The sequence below is a fragment of the Nesoenas mayeri genome, assembly GCF_963082525.1.
Source record: "Nesoenas mayeri genome assembly, chromosome: 5".
NCBI lineage: Eukaryota > Metazoa > Chordata > Aves > Columbiformes > Columbidae > Nesoenas > Nesoenas mayeri.
In genome coordinates, this window is record NC_137548.1 from 54,336,790 (window position 1) to 54,356,498 (window position 19,709).

The 19,709-nt window shown below is 39.3% G+C and overlaps 1 protein-coding gene across 1 annotated transcript in view; it reads left to right on the plus strand.

Moving 5' to 3' along the window:
• The window catches only part of SERGEF (secretion regulating guanine nucleotide exchange factor), a gene marked incomplete at both ends in the record, with an annotated part of 153,905 nt that overhangs the window by 14,435 nt on the left and 119,761 nt on the right, over nt 1-19,709 (plus strand). The window lies entirely within an intron of this gene.

Genomic DNA, 19,709 nt, shown 5'->3' on the forward strand with positions numbered 1-19,709 from the left:
TAATTCCTCAGAAATGAACTGCTAGAGTTAAGGATGTTAAGGGCTGTTTTCATAGGATGGTGTGTCTTTCATCCTGATGCTTAGCTGATCCGCATCAGGTCCGATTCTTTATTCTTTTTAATCAATTAGGTGTCTTTTGAACTCTTTTTGCTGTACACAATCTTACTGTAAAATAACTCAAAAAATCCTTCAGGATAGACGATTGCTGTTTTTTCTGCCTTGCTTACTGATTCCTACAGAAGACAGGCAAACAATTAGGCTTTGCAGCACTTTTGCAGTATTCCTTCAAAATAAGTTATATTAATCTGCTACTAGTTGTGGTCCTAGTTGATGGTGGTTGGTCCAAAATATTTAGGCTGAGAGACCCTGGTTGGTTTTTGATCATGTCTCTGATAAGGTATGAACTTGTTAGTGTCTTTGTGTTAGTTGTTTTCTGCATTAATGCTTTTGTCCTGAGTGACTTTGAGGCATGTTTTGCACTATGACGGGTGTTGCTGTTATGCTCTATGGGAAGGACAGAGCAGATGCATTCTTCTGGCCTCAGATTCCACGGGCAAGTATTATTCTCCTCAGGCAACCACTCTGTGAAATGGTTGTGTCCTTTCCAGCACTCTGCTTGATGGCACAAGGAGTGCTGCTGCAGTACAGGTGATGTTTTTGAATGATAATGAGTCTTGCATCACTGTGCTCAACAATGTCAACTTTAATTTGTGCTCCTTCTCAAGTTGATACAAACCCTTTGAGGGTAATGGCTGAAAGAGAGGTTATTGCTTAGATCATTTAAAAGAGAGCTAAGTTGTGGACTGTAATGCTGAAGATGTAAATTAGGCTACTTTGGGAAAGGATAGAACCAATCTGACTTGAAGGCAAACCTAAATATAGCAAGAGAAGTCTTTTAAAGACTTGGAGGTGAATCATCAACTTCTATTCAAAACAAGTTATTTTCTTTTTAACTGGGATGTCTAATAAATAAGCTTTCTTAATCTGGCCTGTTTTGTTATCTAAGTATTCTGAATACATTCACTAATCTGTTTTTCATGTACCGTCACATGAAATTATGCCTTGTTTGAGCTCAAATAAAGAATTCCAAGCTCTTTCACCCAGAAGGAGTTACCTTAAAAATGCAGTTAAAATGATATTTCTGCTGCCTGTGAAAAACTGCCTACAGCTAAAAAGTCTTGGAAGAACAAAATGCCTTGACGTAGTCTGAATAGGGTTCTGAATCCTCATTCCAAATGTGCATCTGAATTTGTGCATCTTTGAATGTCCTCTTATGTCATGTCATTTTGGCCACATAAAACCACTCTGAAGTGGTCTGACATGTTAGTGACATGGTAAAACAGAACCCGTCTCATGTTTCTTTTTCTGAAGCAAATGGAAATGTGTCCCTCCAAACACTGAGAGCAGACTGGGGGATATTTCCAATCAGCTGGTCTGGAAAAGAGCCTTATTGCTCTGTGTTCTTATTCCAACGCCAGTCACTGGGTGAAGCTCCAGCTGCTCTGGTGGGTGATGCAGTAGATGTGGTGTCACCGCAGGGAGGTGAAGGGCAAGGAGATCGCTCTCTGGCACCCAAGTGCTGCAGTTTCAGCCCACTAGAGGTCCTTTCCAGTTTTCTTTTGAATCAAGACTTGGCAGCCTTCCTCATACTGGAAAGCATACTTCCTCTGCTTTGAGTTTTTCAGCAGCTCCCTAGTATAGCAAGTACTGAAAACTCTTGGTTTTGTTTTGTTTTGTGCTTGTCTGTGATACTGTAAGGCATCTATCTTATGGGGACTCTCCTTTCCTGTTTTTAGCTGCTATATAGCTGACAGTCAAACGGTTTGAAATGGAAGCCTCTGACATTCTTTATAATGTGAGGTAGCTGTATTTCATTTGGCAGGATGCTGGATGTTGGGAAAACAGGTAAAATTGTAGAAATAAGCTAAATGAAAACCTGCAAATTGATAGGAATCCCTGAACCCGTTTGAAGCAGAACCTGCAAAATGAGTGTTTAAGAGTTAAAAGACTTTGTCCAATCTGTCTCTGGCTAAGTAAACTCCAACTGAAATCTGGTAAATGCATTTGCTTTGCTGTGTTGTTGGTTCTATGGTTTTATGGTGCATGGTTGTTCTCACATCCTCCTCACAGTGCTGCAGCTCCATGTTATGGAGCAGTGGGATCTTATGCTTCAGAGCCTTCATGTTACATTCCTTGCTGTCATAATAAATACTGTAGTTGTTGTGCACTATAAGAGAAAGCAACAAAGAATGTCTATTGAATATGTGTAGGTTTTAAAGCAGAAGTAGCTAGCACAGGAGAGATCATACAAGGTTTTCCAAAGTATGCTGTTAAATTCCACCTGTAGGTCCCAGTGTTAAGCCACGTAATTTTTGTTTAACAGGAAAGTAACCTCTAGAAGACATTCACCTGATGGTAGTATTTTTTTCTTCTATTTTTTTTTTTTTTAAAGATGCTGGGCTGTAGGTCCAGTGGCTGAATGAGTGTGCTGTAGTTGCCTGGTTTGCACTTACATTGGGGTTGGTGGGCCAGTGTTTTTTTTGACTTGGGTCCAAGCAGATCTGGCAGCTCTGCTAAGATACTTGGAGAGAGTGGAAGGTTTGCTTCTGCTGTTGATAGTTTGTTCCAATGCTGAGACTCCATCTTAAGACAAAAAAGAAAAATAGCCAAATGAACAAGAACTACAAGGGGAAGGCTGAATTGAGATCGCAAATGGAATCTGACAGGAAAATGTTACCAGTGTTACCTTGTGGCAATTCTTGTATTTGTTCTAGGGCTTTTTAGGAGTGCTTACAGGACCCAGGTGGGAGGGTCTGTTATGTACCAAAACTTACTACTTATTTTTTGTGAATATATCAATATGGAGAGTTGATTTTTGTTAAGTAATTTATATGAAAGAAATCTTTTGTTTTGGCATAAACTTGCTTTTTGGTTATGAATCATCCCATTAATGCAAAAACTTTGAGGCAGACACAGTAAAGCTAATGAATTGCCACAAAGACATTTTTATTTTTTCTGAAGCACTACAGTTTGGGCAGCCCTTCCTGTTTCGGGAGGGAACGTCTTCATTAGAAGGAGCTCCTCTTTAGGTTAATCCTTCCCTTTTGAGAGCTGCGAAGACAGATGTTCAGATTCCTCACACGGTCTTCAACCATTTCTTTCAGTAATCCAGAATTCTGCACCAATGAGATTAGTTTGTTGTTGCAATTTGGTCAGCAAGTCTGCTTTGCCTACAGGAACAATTGGTTTGAATCCTCTTTACTGTTTGCTGATGGGAACAAACCTTGATTTATCCCTTCCTTCCACCCCAAGTTGGGGAAATTCCATGTCATCAGTCTTTTACAGATGCTTGGGAAAAATGGTGAAGAATGAAAAACTTTAGTGACTTATGGAATCTCCATTTTTCTATTCCTACTTTTTGTTCAAGTGTGGCTCAGTTTGTATCTATGTAGCCGCAACTTTGAGAGTTCTGTGAGGCCCACTGTATTCAGTCAGTCCTCAGGAAGGAACCTCTCATGGAAGGGAAGACTTTTGCAATTACCAACTTTGGAAAGGTGCAATTCTGGAGCTGGGCTCCAACACCCTCCTTTCCTCATATTTATCGACATTTAACCTTCTTACCTTTAGCAAGGGACAGTAAGATCCTTTGTCTCCTCTGCGATCTTGTGCTATTGGGCTACCTGGGTTAAACATCTTCATTTTCATTGCAGGACCTGGTAGCGTATGCTGTGCTTTCTTTGCCTTGGCAGTTGAGGCTGAGGTTGAGCAGATACCCCAGCCTGGAACAAGTGTTAGTACTTTCTTTGTAATATGGAGGTTGAAGTTAGGTGCGTTTTCATGTGAGTAGATGTCCTTGATTTGCTTGCTTGTTTTGTTCATGGGATCAGGGATATGGTCAGTCACATAGACTAAATCAAGAATTAACTGAAGTCAAATATATGGGAGAGGAAAAACCAAGGAAACCCAGAAGACCTGAGCTAGTGATCTGAAGAGCCCTATTCTTCAGCAGCTTAGGAAGTTCATAGTGTTGTTATCTGTTCCCAGGGTTTTGATGGGAATTCTTTCCTGACACAGTAAGGAACTGAAATTTACAGACAGTTTATTTATGGAAGGTTTCTCCAAATGGGGCTGAAGCAGCCAAATCCTACAACACCTTGTCTTTGGGGAAGATGGGGGGTGAGATCTTGCCAGAGCTGCTGTAGAAGTTTGTTCTTTAGGCTGCCAAATTGCCACTGCATGTCAGGGAAGATTTTCTGCCAGAAGGTGGATCTCAGTAAGTGGTAGATCTTCTGTGTGTGCTCTCTTGAGGCACAGCAGATTTTGTCTCCAGCAGCTATGGCTCACCAGCACAACAGAAGCCTTTTACATCCTACTCTGTGTGTCAGCACTTCTTGTTTAGTTCTGTCTTACAACACAAACATGTTTCTTATATATTTTGTTATTCCTTTAGCAAGAACTGGATAAACAAAACCTGTGGGCTGGCTCTGGCTTATACAGTCCTTTTTTTTTTTCTTTACAGTATCAGCTTTTGTTACCAAGTTAATAAATTTTTACCTCACTGACCATTAAAGCATCCTGGATTTTATTTTTAAAATTGTATGGATTTGAGTTTTAGATAGCTGTAAATAGCTAGAAGGGATTGTAATTTTCCTTGGCTTCATGGGCTGGCATCATTCCTTGGCTTTATTTTTAAACTTACAAAGTTAGAAAGTGTGTGTGTGTCTGTCTGTTGCTTTGTTATTCTACACTCCTATCTGCTGCTCCCTGGTGGGAGTTACTTCTACACGACTTTGGTTAAAGTCTTGAAGAAATTCTTTCTATAGTTTGGTTACCAAGGAGGAGGGTAGGTTCAATGTGAACTGAAGACACATTCTGAAAGGTGAGTATCAAGTGTTCAGAATTGTTCATGGATGGGCAGGTTTTTCACAGAAGCTTGCTAACAACATCTTCTGAGTAATTGTGCTGTTCCTTTGGTCACTGTCCCGCTTTTGCCTCTCCTTGTTCCTAGTAACTAGCAGTTGGTCAGTAAATAGTTGCATGTGCCATACCATGTTATATCGTTTGTATGTGAAGAGAGAGGTCTCGGGAAGACGCTAAGCTATCACTAATTTTGGTTAAAGCTATTCATTGTAAAATAAATATTTCAGTGATTGGCATTAAGGGCAAAGAAACTTATCTCAATATTTATTTGAAATTTCCCCTATAGGCTATGCTGTGAGTCTTTTGGAAAATGGAGATTCAGATGGTTTGTGAAGAGTAGAATTTAAATGGATTTTGTGTTAAATTTAGCTCTTGATAAATGCTGAGTTTTCAGCAAGAATTGTAAAAGAGGAGGAAAACAGCAATGACAAATTTTGCAGATCTTTTCTGCTCATCTTATGTGTGTGCCTGCCTACAAAATGCCTCTCCCAGAGCAGGAGAGGAAGATGCAGTGCACAAGGCTGGTCTGACCAGGTTTTCCTTGCCATGTCTTCCTTTCCTGCTTGCTTAGTCCTGTTCAGATGTATTTTAGTAAGTACTCCATGATTGGAGGATCTTGGAGAATGACTCAGCCATCATTCAACATTACACTCTGGAGCATTTCTAACTTAGACCATGTATGTGGGAAGAGGGACTATATTATATTGAATATCTCTCCTTTTTTTTTTTTGGTGTCATATCTTCTCTTTTGCTGTTGGAAATAGTGATTGTTGTGGACCTAAGTAATGTGAGTGACTGTCCTAACTTGAAGGAACTTCGATCTTTAAAAAGCTTTCAGAAAAATGAACCTTAAAAATGCGGATGTGGTATAGATTTTGTTCAGGTCATTAGCGTGTGAGGTAAGGGATTCATTACTCTTTTTTTTTCCTTTCCCTTCTGTTTTAGTTTATTTTCTTTGGTTTCTGTGGCTGGATTGCTGCAGTTTATGGCTAGCCATATATTTAGCAAATGTAATAAACAAGGTCAGATACATTAGAAAGTATGCCTAAGATTATAGGGAAGAAAGTTCTAATGGGACCTCACTGACAGCACATGGCTGGTACTAAGCAGTGAAGGATACCAAGAACAACAGGCTGAGAACTGTAAATTAAGTTGAATTTATGAAAGAATGCAAAAGCTAAAAGGGAAACCCCTGATCCCTAAGCATTTGCAGACAGGCTTAGCTGATCACAAAAAGGTAATCACTGGTGTGACAGTGGCTCTTGTCTGTATTTGGTACCGTTCCTATTGGAAAACAAAAAAATCTCTTCCTGGTTGTGATGTGTGGGCCCTATCTGGCTTGTGTTTCTGCTGAAAGGCTTTCACCTGGACTCTCAGCAGTGGTAGGTTCCTTTTTTATTATAAAATAATACCATCTTATGGTGCTTGTGTACATGAACAATGTAAATGTGGTATTTGTGCTCTTTTCAATATTCTATACCATGAGAGCCAATTTGCAAGAAGAGCTGTAGTTTTGGGGGGCTGAGAAGGGCAGTTTGTTGACTAGGAGCTATTTCTTGGGGTTTTACTTTCTCTTATTCTTTTTCCCTTAAAGCAAATTATAATGTTGCAGTTGGGATGATGATGATTCTCTTGGAAACATCTCCCCTTTCACAGCGATAGTGTAACCAGGATACAAAGCTGACACAATTTTCCTTTGAAGAGTAAGAGTTTGACCATAAGTGTCATGTACTTGTAGCTGGAGCTGTTGGCACTATCTTTCGGTAAGCTTTTTCGGTGGTTGGTTGGTTTTTTTTTTTTTTTAGATGTTAAACCATTTCTTCTGAATCATACTGAAATCACTTCATTCATATTGTATTAGCGTTTTTGTCCATTCAACTGTTTTGAAGATGAAAAGAAGCAAAGGTAAAGGCAAGAGAAAATTCACAGCTCTGTTAACTTCTGTCATAAGTTGCCTCCAAGTTCTGCATTCATAGGCGTTACTAGAGAAGGATAAAAATGTGGAATAAGTAACATACAAAACCACTGTTCTTTGGTTGCTGCTCTGACAGACTGGACCAGAGATTGTATAACTTGGGTCAACTCCTTTCTGCCTTGCAGCTTTTAATTCAATGTCTAGGCTCCCGTGTGTTGTGGGTCCCAGCAGCCATCTACAGTGATGCTTCTTTATCAGGCTGATATTCAGCAAAAAACATGAACGTGAAGACTGGGTAAGGGGGTTCCTCTCTACAGCCCCTTCCAGCTGAGAGATCTGAGGTGGATGGGGGCAAAAAAAAAAGACAATTTAATTTTGAGTGTTATATCACATGACAAAGTTGCATGTAGTGGAATGGTGATGGGATTGGTTGAATTTTTGGCTACTCAAAGCCCTTAGTAGTATGAAGAATTGATGTGAAGCAGATAAACAGGGAGAATTTGCACTTCAGAAATTCTGCAGTTATGCAAAGTGGATGTGCATGTTCTCAGACAAACAGTTCAAATACTTAGTAAGGTAGAAGTGCTTTGCCCTCACTTTGCATAGAATAAAAAGTTGGAAGCTGAAACCAATCATTACTTAGTAGTTGAAGTAATTTCTATGGCAATTGATTCCCAAACACAATGTATATTTACTCTGCCCTCTTAGTTTTGTTGGTCTTTGGACACGTGTACAAGAGAAATGACTATTGCATTTTCAAGTAACTGCATTTACAGCTAAGCATTTACTAAGCTAAGCATTACTAAGCTCAGCTTTTGAAAGAAGCTGCCTATGTGTACACGATCTGTGCTGCTGAATACTTGTTTTCATAACCTTTAAATGACATTTCCCATTTAGTAATTAATTATTCAGGCTTAATGCTCACTAATGAATCTTACTATTTGAACATAGATAATGTGCTTTTAAAGAGTTTAGTGACAGTTAAGCACTTCTGAAAAAGAATACCTTTTGAGACTTTTTCTTAAGAAACAAAAAAACAAGAAGAAAACAAAACAACAAAAAGCCTGTCTGTCTTGTTCTTGTCATGGTTACCTTGAGGTACTTTTCAAATAGTGAATTTGAGGTAAGATACTACAGGATACAGGAGATACATCAACAGCTGTGGATTTTATGTTCCGGATTTGTAGTCTTGTAGGGCTTTTACTCCTTTTTGATGCTTGGGAAGTATAATGGGATCTGCCAGGAGAGTGTATCTATTTGTTTTATTTGGTAGCTAGGCTGGTGGCTTTTATTCTTTAAGTTATTCCAGTTGTGAGGAGCCATAAAACAACCTAACACAAGTCTGTGATGAAAAATTTCATTTTGCCATATGTACTTGTTACACTGTCCCTGTGTGAGTGCCAGGAATGACTCTGTGCTATTGTAACATGCAGTTGTATCTCTGTCTCAACAAAGTATGTGCAGTGGTGTATTTTCCAGTACGTAGGGGTTTAACGTTTTTGTGATTGTAAGCATTCAGCTGAATTAGTGGGATTTTTGAGTGCTCTGAAAATACCATGAGTGACATCTATGTTTTAGGACTTGAGTCTAGTGCATACAAAAGTGTGGTTAGTAGCTGATATCCTTTAACATTTGTTGTGTTCCTTAAGCAAAATCGGTATTCTTTCTATTTTTTTTCCCTGTGCTGCTTTATGGCTTGATTTCATTAAATAAAAGATTAATGATTTTTTAATTACAGCACATGAAAAATATTGCTTTACTTATAAATATCGTTGAAATCCAAACCTTATGATTAATTCTGACTATGTAGTAGGAATGTGTATTGGTTTTGTTTAACTTTGAGTTATGTTGATGTTTGTCTCCAGATAAGCTTTCATATTGGCAGTATATTTTGGATACTCATTTTTTAACAATTGTACATGTAGAAGCACAGACTGTCAGGGCACCAACACCACGTAGCAAGATTAACCTGCTACATTGAGAAGCTAGAGAGGGTCAAATCAACAAACCTGAAGTCTGGAGAAGAGGAGCAGCTCTCAGTGGGCACTGGATGACCCAGTGCTGGCCTGCGGCAGCTGAGCAGACACCTCTTGGTGGTGAGTGAGGCTCAGTCTCAGTGACACTGAAGAGCAAACAAAACATTCCTACCCCAAGGAAAATTTTAAAGGGGAGCTTGCAAGCTTTTTTGCACACTTGTTTTTTAAGTCCTCTTTTGTGTAGCAGAGAAGGAGCTATTTCAAGACAAGTTTGTGGCGTGCTAGTTGAAACTCAGGTGCAACTCCCTCTGTTTTTTGTAGTTCTTATTTGAACTTCAGGGCAAAGACTGTCTCTCAGTGAAGGTACATATATTCTGTGTGGATCCTAAACAGCTGAGACTGAGGTCTGCAGATAAAGGGGAATTGCATTTATCTCTGTCCCTTAGGATGCACTTCAGGTTTTGGGAATATTCTGCTGGATTTAAGAGCTTGTTTGGTTCAGGTCTGCTTTCTTCTCTGCCCAGTATTATGCAGAATAGAAACCTTAGGAGGGGTGGGGTTTCCTTATGTAACTAATTCTCACTTGTACTCAGTGTCATTAGTTAAAAGAAAAATTATACAAAACATTGTGAAGACAAAGATCTTTTCAGGGACAGTGTTTTGTCAGTTTTGCTAAGATCCTTTTATCATGATTATAGGAAATCTTATTTTTCTACAGTTTCTAAAAACTTTCCTTTACAAAGCTGCCCACTATACACACACACACACACACACACACATATATATATATATGCAGAAACTCCTTTAAGAGTATGTCTTCCTACTTGTCCTTTCCCCCCAAAAATGGTAAGCAAACCAAAAATCAGTTTGGGGGTTTTCATCTTAAGTTTTGGACCTTACAACAGCCAGTGGTTGTTTTGTAGGAATTTGCTTGTACACAAATGTTTCCTTTCAGGCTTGTGTCTGCTAGCGACACAGCTGACTAGAGCTGAAGCAGTTCATTTAAAAGAAAATGGACAATAAAACTGCCAGAAGAGAAGGTCAGGCTATGGAGACAATATAAGGGAGCAGCGTGAATTTCTAGAAGTTCATCTGGTTTGAAGAAACATCCTGACAAGTCACACAGTACAAAGGAGAGTGTTAAATCCTCCTGCGCTTGTCTCCTCTTGCTTGCTCACTTTGCTAGAGATTAAAAAGAAGAAAAAAAACCCAGAAACAAAAAAACCCAACCAAACTCAGAACAACATGGGCATGCACAAAGGCAGAAGCTGATGGCTGAAACCTAACTGCTGATGTATCAAATTTAAAAATCTAGGGTAGTTATTTAAAGTTCAATCCACCAGAGCCGTGTTGGAGCAACGTTCATCAAAATCAGGTCGTCCCATGCCCTTGGGATTCAAATCTCTGCAGTGAACAGATCCTCTATAGACACAAACTTGACATGTAAAATGTTTTTTCAGCGTCTGATTTTTAAGCTTTTCGCTTCAGAGCAGAGCAATGACTCCTCTCCACCTGGCCACCTGCTTTAGAGCAGGAGAAAACTCATGATACCTTTACAAGTTGCCCTATCTCACTGTATTCTGTGAAGAATGAATGCGAGGGTGCTGCTTCTTCAATCAACATCCTTTTTAATGTCAGGGAAAAGAAGGCTGTGAAGAGCCAGGAGCCTTTTGTTCTTATCTTCATTGTTGCTCCTTTTTTATTCCTAAGGAGAAAAGTTATCTTATTTTTCCTTTCTATCACTTTCAAGCCAAAACCCCTTTTATTAACAGGCAACGTAGTACATCAATACTTACATTATGACCCTGTTCATATACATAGTTAAATAAACCTGAAATGTAGATGTGCTGGCACTGCAAGCATATACAGACACTAGAGCTATATGGAGGTGGTTGTGGACACCTGTTGCTTCCTTTAGTAAACATCAGAGGTATGTTTCATTAGTTTAATTTGCTCTTTGCAGGGAATTTCAGATTTCATTACAGGGGGCACTTGCATTGTATTTACATAGGTAGTAACATTTCTAAAATGTTTCTAAATGTTTAAACTTCCAGACCTAAACTTCTGCCTCATGCTCTGTGTCTTGAAATGCTAAAAACATCTCACAGTTAATCTCTTAATATGTGAATTCTAGTGAGTTAGAGGTCTGAGCTGAAAACAGAAGGCAGGAGTCAAAGGGAACTCTCCTAGCTGATAGCATGCTGTTGTAGATGATGGAATTTTTTCAGAACTTAACTGTCATTTAGATACTTTCACCATTATGCAACTATTTGTGCCTTTGTCCCCTCTTCCCGCAGTCTCATCGGTGTTAAGCTTCTTGCCCGTACATAGTTTGAGATGGAATATTTTTTTCCTTCCCACTCCCTTGCCCCCCCCATATTCTTTAACTATCTCTTGGGGGTAGGGAAAAATGAGGATAATATTCCTGACAGAATACATCACCTTATTGCTCACTATTCATCTCTTGACTTCAAAGGGGATGAATTTTCCTTCCCATCCTCTTTTAGACTGTATTGTTCCTCCTGTCAGTGAGAACACTGCAGTTACAGCTGCTCATTATTTGAGGTGAACAGCCCACTCTGTCTTAGTCAATTGTAGTTGCTGTTCTAATGGTTCTGACTCTGAACAAGCGGGGTGATCTCCTGAGAGGGTCTGGAGGTGCCATTGTTGGTTTTGTGATCCCATTTTGTTTCTGTACTTGATCTCTTAAAAACAGCACACAGTTAGGGTTCAAATCCATTGGATGTAGAACTCAGCTGCTCCTGGAACTGCTGAGAATGCTAAAGCCACTTAGCAAGTCCCAGGACTGGTCACCTAATGTTCTATTTTTATAATGCTTCCTATTTATTTGTGAATATTAGATTTTTACTATTCAGAATCATGTATGTCTGAGGCTTGTTATCTAGGGAGGTCTCTGTGCAAATGTTCTGTGAATATTTGTTCTTGGGAATGCATCTTGTGGACAACAGCAAGAGTGCCCAGTTATTTTTCAGACTGCCATTCTACAGCATTTCTTGTAATATTTCTGTGTCCATCTTTCCACAGCATGTCCTCGAGTCTTTTGACAAGGCTAATATTAACCCTAGGAACTTGATTACCTTTTTTTATCTCTTGTAGACAGATGCCTGTTCTTTCTTAGGTGGGCTCAGATGGCTGTGGAATATTGAGAGTAGCAGGATCAGTTGCTTGCTTCAAATTAGACAGATTCAGAAGTGTTTGCAAGATTGAAGCTACAGGTAATGCTTTTCATAAAATGACCTAGAAAACGTGGATATATTGTAATTTGTAATTTCTGAATAAGATTTTCTGTTAGCACTGTACTGTGTTAAATCTAATGGAATAAGACCTGGACCTTGCCTCAGAGAGGATAAATGCCTGAGCAATCCATTTACAGAGAAGGGGGAAGGAAATAAGGAAATAAGACAAAAGAAAATAATTATGATATATAATAATAACATATGCCTTGTGTTATAGTAGTTCAAGGCTGTTGTTTCTTCAAAATGATGTCCGCAAAGAATTGAGTAAGTGCTTAGAAAAAAATATCTATTCAGTTTTCTGGGCAGTGTTAGGGGAAGAGGTGCAGAACTGCAGAAGAAAGGAAATTCCAGGTTAGGGAGGCCTATACGGAGGAAAGCATATAACAGTGCAGAAGGGCATGGAGATATAAATATAGAATGTCAGTAAAAGTGTATGACTCATACTGCTGTAGTAGCATAGTGCAGAATTTATTTGCAGAAGTACAGAACAAAAACCCTATGGTATACTATGATACGTTTGCAGATAGTTTTCCATAGCTGGTTAATGTTTTATGCATCCTGCTTTTTTAAAGACATCACTGAATTGTGCTTTGATTTTCTTTTTTTTCTTCTTTTTTGTTAGGACTTTGTTTTTAGATGAAGAGTTAAGTCCTCTATTGAACCTTGAATGCAGCAGTTCTGTTTGCTGGGTAGAGATGAGTTAGATTTGGTTTTAATCATGTAACTAAATTTAGTCAGCAATCTGCATTTTAAGGCATTGCTATTAAAAGTCTAAAAGTGAGATATGTATCGTAGTTTGAATTTAAAATGAGCCAGAGGCACAGCTGGTGAGGCAGTCATGACTCTAATCATGAGTGGAGAGAAATGGGAAGAGAAATTTCTCCTTTTGCAAGATGAATGCAAAGTGTGATAGGTACTTTAACATCTGGTGCCCCGGCTTCCCCTTCCCCAGCTTTGTTTTGTGATTGCATGGACTCGATGACTGCATTTTCATTTTTGAGGCTTCAAGATCATGTATTTGTTTGATATTAGCACTATGAACACAACTTTGCAAGCATTTTACTACTTACATTTTTATTTTTCTTTCAGTTTATTCAGAGCTTCATGTGGTATTTCATGTTTCCAGTCTTTCCTCTGAAAGCAAAACAGCCTTTATCCAATGTAAAACCCAAAACCAGAGGCAAGACTTCTAAGGTATCTGGAGACTCTTGGAATTTGCCATACTCAAAAGTCTGGGTTTGTTTTTTTACAATCTTTCAAAGCAGTGAAGTAAGTCACTATTGAATATGTGAATAATACCATTAACTTGATGTTGCCCATCTTGAGATGTAACTTGGTGTAACTATGGAAGCAAAAAAGGAAAAGCTTACACTGTTTTTTAATGAAAGTCAAAGCTGCTTAGCTGTCGAGTGGTGTCGACAGGTGGATCTGTTGGTAAAGTGCACGATAAACTTAGCATGTCATGCAAAACTGCAAGTGATCTCTATCATGCGGAATATTACATTGACTTCATACAGCACTGCCTTTGGTGATACTTGCTGTTGCCAAACTCCCATTTCCCAGGGCTGTTTTTCCACCAGATCAGTTCCTTGGCTTGGTTTACTTTCTCTGTCATGAATAGTTCAGGCACAATGAAGGCTGGTGGCCTAGGGCTGAAAACAACCATTCGGGTCCAAAGTTTCTTGAGCCGTCTTGGTGTAAACTGTTGCCAAAGGAATTCTCAGTCTATGCCTTGAACCTTTTTTTCTGTCCTAAAAGGATGTCACAGGCCCATTATCTTCTCTTGGAGAGTTTCCCACATTCTCATAGCTTTACCTGCCTAGCTGAGTATTTTTGTTTACATTGCATTATCATACAAGTCATTGGATGTTTAATGTTTTGATATCTGCAGGAGGCTTTGCAGGGAGACTGGATGCTGTTTCCTTATGTTGTATCTATTTACATTAATGCCATGCAATACAGTTCCTCCTGGTTGGATGAATTTTCTTTCATGATGCATAATTGTCTTCTGGGTTGATTTCTTAAATTTCTTTTTATTTTTTTTTGAGCAATAGGAATGGGTCCCAGTTGTTTGCTGAATCATGCATGAGCCACTGATTCTACTCATGTGAAGTCCCTTAGGTGTCTTGTTGGTTTGTCTTGCCTATATGCTTATGGTTAAATTGGTCACCAGACTTGGGGATATCTGATATAGCTCAGAATGGCAGAAATTGTTGGCGTACTCTAAGAGTATAGGAGCTTTAACTGACAAATCCATAGCTATCGCAGGAGGACTGGCAATGCCCTTATGGGTCTCTTCCTGTGGCGCTTGTAGCCTTTTGTTGCAGGTTTGAACCTATTTATGGGGTGCTTGGAAACCCTTGTGAACTGCAACATGTAGGGTAGATGCTCTGTGGACTATTCTGAACTGGATGTGTATTGCAGCCTGTGGCTGCAGAAGACTGAAAGTGGCAATTGAAATGATCTGTACTCTTCTATTGCCAACATCCTTGAAATGCTTTTGCTATTTATTCTGAATTTTCCTGAAGAGGCATGACCTCAATACTATGCAAAGGTTTGTGTTTTAGTGATACATTTTTAATAGCTATTATAAATGAATATGGAAAAAAAATCAGTATCGTGCTGTTATATAAAGATACAGAAGTCTGTAAGGAGGTTATAGAAAGAAGATGAGTTAAGATGTAGGTAGCTCTGGTTCACTGAACTCCTGTGTAAGAGGATGAAGGGACCATTTAAACCTTTGTCAGAGCCCATGACCCTGCTTTGTACTGAAACCATGCACAGGTAAAGGTATTAGTCTGCAGGTGTGGCAGTGATGCCTGGTTTCCAGCTGCTGAATTAAAGCTGTCTGCAGCCAAGAAGGAATTAGGAATGGACAGATGAATGTTCAACTGTGAGGCTGCCCTGAACAGAGGCTGTTTCTAAGGCAGATGAGGAAGTTTCTCGGAATGGTTGAAGGACATTAGTGATTGTTCTGAGGGACAGCAGAGATTTGTAGTTGTGGGAGAGGTGTGTTGGTTTGCCTGTTGTAGGGCAGGGAGTAGGTAAAGGCAACCTCTAAATTTCAGTTTTTAATACCTGTTCCTTTGAATTTTCATGTGAAAGCAAGCATTAGGAATTTAATATAGAACTTCCTGTTTCAAGTCTGAATGAGATTAAGCATTCCGTGTGAGTATCAAGACTTCATTTGAAAAGTGATTGTTAATGCAACCATGAATTGAGATAGCCTAGATGAACTCTTTCATCTAGGATTTATGAAAGGGTAGTTCAAAGCTTGCCTGGATACCAAATAGAGACTTCAAGGAGATAAAGCTAGTGCAATCATGATATTATCTTAAAACAGGAAAGTTGATATAAAGATGAATATAGTATAAATAAGTAAACTTTAATGTTCCTATTTGTCTGTTGTGTTTTACTGAGAAACCAACCTGCCCATTATCTCCAAATACTTATGTGGGTGAGCAGATTGATAAGGAAAGTGCTAAAAGGGAAAAATAACATGCTCCATAAAGCAGCACAGTGAGATCTATAGTATCAGGCAAGAAGCAACTAGAAGTGTTTTATGCAACGTTGCTGGATTTGCAATACCCTGAAGGTTGTGAACTTGTAATTTTGAGGCCATTCTCAACTGTCTGTGCTTTATGATAACATAAAGACGGGAGGATGATGTGAAGAAAATGCAGAGGAGCTTTTCTGATAGCAGAGTGCCCAGTGTAGTGCTGCAAGCACTTGAATATGCACATACCTTCATCCGTATTCTGCAAGGGACGTGAGCATGTGTTTCAGATGATTTGCTGCTGTATGTATACTGATGCAGGCTGCTGTGTTTACAGTTCAAAGAGCAGGAGGAAACTAGATCTGTGTGACCATGTTGAATCTCAAATGATGTGCATACTGCTGTATGTGTTTTTTGCTTAAAGGGCTGTGTTGGGAAGATTTTCTTAAAAATCTTCTGACTTCTGCCCTTTTCTTCTAGCTCTCTGAACTCCTGTACTGTTTCATTCAAGCAGTACACTGAAATGACACAGGATGCGTGAATTATGTCTATTATTCCTTAACTCTAACTGGTATTGAACCCTCTGGCCTTTATTTGATGTAGCATTTGCCTACTGGAAAAAGAACAGTGGCAGTGAAGTCATCTGTGACAGTGTGGATGTTCACAGTTGAGGAGTTGAAGCATGTTTTGGAATCGGAGCCTCCATGCTCAGCACATGGCAAGATCAAGGTCATACGGAGTATTGTTAGTGTCTTAGAAGAACTGGAAAAGCTTTCCAACATTGTATGCTGCTTTCTTTCACACAAGCTGTAGAAATAACTCCTGCCTCTTGTGCCCTCTTACTCCATAAAGTCTGGTATGCAATATTTCATTTTCTGATGCCTCAGCCACTTCCATGGTTGGTGTACTTTGTCCAGTTGACTCATCACTGTGTATGTTTTTTTGACTTCTAATTAAAATCTGTTCTATTCTAATATTAGACCAACACTCCTTATTATATCACTCTTCATTCTTAAGTAATTCATCCTGCTGCCTCCTTAGTCTTTATGACTGTCTTTTTCTCAAATATTCTTAGAACACTTAAAAATACCATCTATATTATAAGCAGCACAGTAGCAATACCTCTCATTATAATTGCTTAATGCTTTCTGTCATAACTCAGTGCTTTCTTTTGCCTAGGATTTTGATGAGACTTTAACCTTTTTGGCTGGAATTTTCCATGCACTGGTGTTTGCCTCAGCATGAAATTTCCACTTGAGACAGATATTTTGTTTTGTTTTTATTTTCCTTTTTTCTGAAAATATAATCAGTATTTCATAGAAAAGACATTTCTAAATCAGCTTTTGTTAGGTTCTCTCACAGAAAAGACAGATTTTTTTGTTGTTAAGAGGATTCCTAGGCAGATGTGTGAAAATTAGGAATGATTGACCATTAGCAGGAGGCTGAGCATGTGAAGGGGAGCACTTGCCAAACAGGAGCAAGTCTGGGGAGTAAATTTCTGCTGATTAGAAATGAGAACTGAGTTGATGAGCACTGAGAAGGAACTGGTGGCTCACCTAACGTTTGGGCAACCAAGTTCTTTCTAAAAGCAAAAACTTAGTCCGTGTTTAAGTTTTTGATGGATATTCTCCATGTTTGCCTACCAATAACCACCTGAAGCTTGTTTCCTTTATAATGGCAAAAAGGAAAACCTTATTAACAATTATTTGTGTTTGTAAACAGAAACAGTTTACGTTCTTCTAAAGTCTCTGTTTAGTTTTGCATGTGTAAGTAATTCTGTGCTTGCTTGTCCAGTGAAAGAAAATAGACTCTGGATGGAAAGTGTTCTGTTGTAGGTAAGCATTATTGCTGTCTGGTTTTTAATCATTCAAATATGCTCGCATTCTTCAGTTCCACAGAATTTACTGAATTAATTTGCAGTAATATAGATGAGCATACTTCAAAGCCTTTGTAAGGCTGCATAAAACCACTGGGACCATACTGCTTCCTATTCTATTACCTCCATTTCAACTTGGTGTTACTGTTGAAATTTAACTGTAGGACCTCAAAAATTGATCCAATAACAGAAGTGCAGAGTGAACCTTAAGAAGAACAACACCCACAGTGTAGCAGAAAAAAAAAAGACCAAACTTGTGTAGAGCCTGGCACGTGGAAAAGACACCAGGTAGTGGGAAGAGGGGCTTTTTCCAGTCATTGATAAAGACACAATAAGCAGCTGATGGTAACTGTAGTTAGCCAAATGAATGCTGTTGAATACAGGGATGGTTTCTGAAAAGTTAAAACAGTTAAGCATGGAGACAGCAGCTTGAGGTAGATGATGGACCCCATAGCCCTTAATTCATAAGGGGAAGTTACAGATGCAGTTGAGTTTGACTTCAGACCAGAGGATCAGGGTATTTTGCTCCGATCCTGCAGTCGGGGAAGCTGCAGACCACTGCACTTTTCTCCACCTTTCACAGGCCCTTGGCAGAGGGGAACAGGAGTGTTTGCTTTGCCCAGAACTTGCTGTAGCAACTTGTCATCAAGGTGATTGTGTCAGTTGCTCCCTGATTTCTGCTGGTCATCAGCAGGGCAGGAAAACCATTTTGTTGGTGAGTAACTGGTTGGGTGTGTGTTAGGATTTCAGATTGCCTTCATCTGAGTCCTGACACCAGCAGCAGACAAGGCTTGAGACGAGGAGGAGCAGTCTCCTGATGTGATGATGCAAAGGATCGTTTTTGTGAAATGAGTGGCTGGTGTTTCTTGTTCATGCCTGGGGTCAGACAGGGCACTAGGTTTGGTTGGGGAAAGAATTTTTTGTTTTCCCCAAAAGTCAGACTTGAGAGGAATCTCTGCTGCCCCTGTGTACTGGGTAGCACTATAGGTTGCGTATTAGGATCTGGGTCTGTATTACCAAATACACTACTTGCCTTTCCAGAGGCTTTGTGGGTTGCTGACATTTTTGCCTGTGGCACTGGGTGCCTTTGGCTTCTGAGAGTTGAAATGCTTTAGTTAAACTACGGTCCTTGGCATCAATACAGCAACGTATGGCTAGTGCCTGAGAGCCTGTGGTATATTAATGATCTGACTAGATATTACAGAAATTCTGTCAGGCTTTTCAGTTTTATAAAGCTCAGCTTCAGTTCCCATAGTTGATACGAAGTAGAGCAGCCTGCCTGTCCTTTTCCAGCCCACTAACAGGGTTCTGGATAGGTGCAGCAGCCTGGTCTGATGTAAAAACCTGAAGGTTAGTCTACGTTTGAATTTGCTGCGTAACATACAGGTGTAGGAGATTTCTTGCAACGTTTTTGTAGCTGCAGATGTTTTTAGCAGAGATCTATACGAATTGTGAAGTAAATATATTACCTCTAAAACAAACATGTTTTTTAAACTGCAAACTGCTGTATATTATACTGTAAGGTATACTGGTAGTCCTCTTAATGAAACTTGTTTTAATGCTTTAACATAAAAAAATGAAACTACTGTACTGAAAGACTTCAGTTGTATTGAACGTACTATGTGACTGGTTTGAACTTTGCCCTGAACTAACAGGAAGCTCCAAAGGAAATATTTGTGCCCTTGAGAGAAAAGGACAACTAATTTAATCACTTAATTATTTCCGGGGAATCATTATTAGTAAACTGAAAGAATGCATCTGAAAAAATGTTGCAAAGATTGGAGTAAAAGATACCACTGCTAGCATATTTCCAAGGAAAATACATATACCTCTTGACTTTAAATACTCAGAGGTTTCCAGTTTGTTCATGGGATACATTATCATCACAAATGCCAAAAATGCAGCAGTACCCGCCTGTGTCCCCTTCAAGACATTTCAACAGCATCCAAAGGAAAAGGGAGGTTTTTAGTTTTCCAAAGGTGTGTGTTAAGAAAAGCCTCACTGTCCTGACACCTCTGTGGGATGTGTCTGTACTGACTGACAAGGGGATTGTGTTCAAGCTGACTTGCTTGACTTGATCGTATTTTCTTCAAATCCGCATCATTTGGCTTATGATTTGATGTCTTGAGTTCAGTTCTGGAGAGGAGTTTCAGGCTTGGCTGAAGTGTGCGTGTGAGTCGAGGTCATTGCAGGCTTCCTTCTGCGCTGGAATGCAGGTTGCTGCTTCTAGTCAAAACCAAGCTGATAACATACTTTTTATATTGATACT